Raw genomic sequence first — 4426 nt, 5'->3', positions numbered from 1 at the left:
CTTGCTGTAGGCCCGGCCTGCCGGCCTGACGAGCCCTGGTGCTCAGCTCTGCTGCTTTTGCCCTGGCTCCTGGGGCCGCGCCTGGGGGGCTGCTTTGTGGCAGGGTGGGAGAAAGCCTGGGGGACCAGGGGGCCAGCTGGGCAGCCTCTGTGGGGTCTCTGTCCCTATGCTGTGTGCTCAAAAACTAATGAGTTTCTTTTCTTTTCTTTTCTTTTCTTTTCTTTTCTTTTCTTTTCTTTCTTTCTTTCTTTCTTTCTTTCTTTCTTTCTTTCTTTCTTTCTTTCTTTCTTTCTAAAATCAGTGTATTTACAGTAATAGCCACACCCCTGCCTGGTGGAAACCCACATACATAACATATCTTGGTTATTTTTGATCCTTCTACCCCACGCCCTGCTCCCCTTCCCCCTTTTGATTCCTAGCGTCCTTCTTTAGTTTACTCTTTTTCTAACTCTATTTGCCCCCATGGATTATGGGGCCCATGTCCCCCTGGCTGTGGGAGCTCCCACCTCCTGACATGGGCGTTTGGAGGAGGCACTGCACACAGCCCGCAGAACAGCACTGTGTCAGTTCTGTATTTGGGTCCCAGTTGAGGAATCTGGATCAGAGAGAAGGGAGCCTGTACCCAAATCACCCAGCCATGGGGCACGGGGGTCCATCTGCTTGGAATGGGGCAGACATAGGGGCTTGGCTCTGCCTGGCCAGTGGAGGGAGGCACTGGGTCCCCTAGGGGAGCTGGCACCTGACTCAGGACTGCAGAGCATGGGCTGGCTTCTGGGGACCATCGTGGCTCCCAGTAGACCCCATGCTTCTGCTCAATGCAGCGACTCAGGAGGCTCCAACTCTCCTGGATGGAGCTGGCAGCCTTGGCCTCTTGGATCTACACCTGTGGCCTCAGCAGCCCCATACAGCCAAGTGATGAATCCCAGCGTCTGCTTGATTATGAGTGGTGGTGGAATCCTCTTCAGGGGTCCCGAGCTGCAAAGCCAGAGTCAGGGGCAGGGCAGAAGGTCCAGAGGCCCTTCCTGAGGACAGAGGCCGCCACGGGAGTGTACACATGGGCCTCAGAGGAGGGCACAGAAAGGCCAAGGTCCTGGCCAGGGCTCACCAGGCATGTCGGCCGAGGGTCACCAGCCAGCTCTGTTTGGGGTTAGGGTTGGGTGGGGAGCAAGGCAAGTGTTTCCCAGTCCACTGCCACCTCCACAGCTTTCTTTGGCATGTTGGTGGGGGCTGGAGGGACTTGGAGGAAGGAAATGTGTCCTCTCCCGCAAGACTAGGCCATGTTCCTGCTTCTGAGCACAGACACAGGTCGAGGAGGCCAGTGAGGGTGAGCTGGGGTCCTTCCCCAGACACACACCCAGCCAACCCTCAGGGGGCCCTGGCTCCTCAGTCTCCCCTCTGCTCTACAGGAAGTGGTGGGATCCGGTAGTGGCGTGAGTATCCCACAGGGGCCGTGCTCAGAGGGGCGCTGGGCTCCTGCTCTTTCTGACCCGAAGCTCCTGCCGCCCACCGCCTTAGCCTCCAGCCTGCACGATCCACTATAAAAGGATAAGGATCACATTCCTCACTTTTTAAATCACACAAAAGCTGTATGCATAATTAATGCGCAATAAACGTGAGCGGCTGGAAATTAACTAAATGAAAAAAAGGAATACACTTAATTGTGGAAATTTAATTTTGCCTTTATTCTTTTCTTTCTTTCCCTCTCTCCCTCCCCTTTCGCTTGCTCTTTTCACAACTTGTTATATTCACGGAGCCCCGTCAGATCTTGCTGGAGATCATGGCGTGAAAGAGTCGCCTCCTGACCTCTTGCCAGGGACGGGGACAAGATTAGTCTTAAGCTGCAGCCTAGTCAAGTTACTTTCAGTCCAGTGTCTGAGGGTGACCACGAGCGGGGGCTATTGTGTGGCACAAAGGGATGTTGTAATCACCCCCCAAGCCCTTCCTTGGGGGATGTGGGGATTTTCAAGGTTTTGGTAGATGCAATTTTGAGAGTCGCCTTTGGAAACTCGGAGAAAAAGCCTATCATGCTATTTAAAATTCCTCAAATAAATTTATTGGTTAAAAGTCAAGGGCCTAAATACATTTACGTATGTTCAAACAAAGCACTTGAAACTGCAATATCTCAGGGTCTTCTAATTTTTTAAAGGACAAGACCTTTTCTAGGTGGTAAGATGAGGTGATGAAATTTCCCAGTGGAAAAATTTATTGACAATTTCTGATTGTCGTATCTCTTAATAAAACCCGAAGATTCAACTTCAAGAAACAAGCCATCCACTTGAAAGAGAATTTAAAAATATTTTTTAAAAAGAATAAAACTCTATTAGCTAGATATTTTAAAATATGATTTATTGCACACATATAACAACAACAATAACCTAAAATATCAAGTCCCTGGAAATAAATCACTCCCGGTCCATCTTCCCAACATGCCAGCTGCTTTCCTGCTCCTGCCGTCCTTTCCAGGCCTGGTCTGTATCAGCAGATAATTTTCAAAGTGGCAGGAGAATGGAGAGATGGAACCCAGAGGCATTTTGGCTGTTTGGGGAAAAAAAAAAAACCCAAGTGTTTAGAACATCCTACTTTATTTGGTAGTTTATAACTGGGTCTTCTCAAGTCTTTACAAAAAGTAATTGATTCAGGATATTTCTGGGTTATCCTGTTACCAGATAAATGGATGAATGTTCATTCATTACCACCTCTGCCTGTGGACCTGGTCCCGTTTCAGGGAACTCCGGTTTTCCAAGAGTTGCCTGGTTGTTGGGGACTGCGGCTGTGATCTGTGGCTGTGGATCCCCAGTTGGCCAGCCCAGTTGGCAAATGTGGCTGCCTCCATAACCAAGTGGCTCACAGGAGACCGGGGACGGGCAGTGGGCTGGGGTAGCAGGCAGGATCTGCCACAGTTGGTTCAGCCCAAACCCTCCAGCAGCTCCTGCTGGACCCCAGCCGCAGACCTTTGCATCAAACAGCGTCTGACACTAAAACACCCGGACTGCTGGCCGTTGTCATAGGAATGCAATATCCTCTGGAGGTCCCCTTATTAAAACCAAGCTTGCTGCCACCGCCCAGGATAGATTTCTATTCCATTTGTATCGATCACAGGGAAATGTCTCATTCCCTGGTTGACAAATATGGCCAGCAGGGAGGGGGTTAGCACTGCAAGGAAAACATTTGTTTCCACGGTGATTTTGGGGACTGGGAGCTGGAGCTGTGATTATCTTCTTGAGGTTGTGATGTGAGCTCTAGCAATGATAAATACAGAATTACAAATGTGGGGTTACCATTTTGCAGAACAATGGAACCTGCCTGCAGGGGGAGTGGGGGGAGGGCTTCAGAAATGCTTTGATGCAGTTTCACAGACCTGGGGCCAAGGAGAGGGACTTACAGGGTCCCGGGGGGCAGGTGGTGGCATTTCTAGGAACCCATCTCTCAGATACCTGTTAGTGGTGGCAAAGGATTCACATCACAGGTAAAAGGTGGGCAACGACCTTAGTGAGCAGCACAGGTAAAAATGCTGGTGTCAGGTAAAATCCGGTTAAGTTACTGTTTTTGCTCTTCAGAAGCAGTTGAGTTTCTGTATTCAATCTACAGCACCTACTGAATGCAATGGCACTCAGGATCAAGAGGGAGAAGCTTCCCAAGCTATGTTTATTTATGAATAAAAGCAAGCAAGCAGCAGAGGGATGTACCTGTTATGCTCCGTCTGTGATTTCAACGAGGAAATGCACACATATCTGCTGGTCTAAGTCTCAGCGCTCTGGAAGGAAACAAAATTGTCAAGGTGGCTGCCTGGGGAGCGAAGCTGATGTTTTGTTTTACAGGCTCTGTGCCCTGTGTGTGTGGTAGCTATCACTAGGTTAGCATTAGAACAAAGACCAAAAGGTCTGCAGAGCCCTCCCTCCTACGGTTAAGAGCTTGGCCGGCTCTGAGGTCTGTGAATTCCAGGCTTCATGGTCCTGTAGCCCACCGAACCTCAGTTTTCTACTCTGTCCAGTGGGGGTGATGGTAGCGTTCACTTCCTGGAGTGGAAGCAAAGGTTTCCTTGAGATAGGAATGAGGAGGGCTCGGCCCTGGGGCACGGAGGTGTCAGCAAACGCTGGGTGTTGTGATGAACGACACATGAATCACACACACACACACACACACACACACACACACACACACACACACACCTTTATCCTGACTCGCTTGGCACTTGGATTTTCTTGGCAAGGACATTAAAAACTCTCCACGTGGGTTCAGAATCTGAAGCTGTGATTGTTGAGTGTTATATCTGTTGGAGGGGCCTTTCTGCTGTCTCGGTGGGTCTGATGTGGAGGAACCAGTAGATGGTCTTGCATGGCTGTGTACATAGGCAGGTGGACTAATAGAATTAAGCGTATTGGTTTAATTCCTCTGGGCCCCCTTGGCAAGAGAAGAGCAGCTGGAT

At 49.9% G+C, this 4426-nt stretch overlaps 1 long non-coding RNA gene across 1 annotated transcript; it reads right to left on the bottom strand.

Annotated features, from left to right (window-relative positions):
* Positions 1-2325: 2325 nt before the first annotated feature.
* Positions 2326-3921, bottom strand: LOC134474268 (uncharacterized). Its single transcript, XR_010045010.1, has 2 exons — positions 3687-3921; positions 2326-2535 (listed from the first exon to the last, which is right to left on the bottom strand). It is a non-coding gene; the product is annotated as an uncharacterized LOC134474268 (long non-coding RNA).
* Positions 3922-4426: the final 505 nt, after the last annotated feature.

The sequence above is a fragment of the Cavia porcellus genome, unplaced genomic scaffold, assembly GCF_034190915.1.
Source record: "Cavia porcellus strain 051 isolate PalLab524CR breed Dunkin Hartley unplaced genomic scaffold, mCavPor4.1 scaffold_1, whole genome shotgun sequence".
Classification (NCBI taxonomy): domain Eukaryota; kingdom Metazoa; phylum Chordata; class Mammalia; order Rodentia; family Caviidae; genus Cavia; species Cavia porcellus.
Note: the sequence above shows the minus strand (reverse complement) of the source record. Positions and strands in the feature narration are given on the sequence as shown.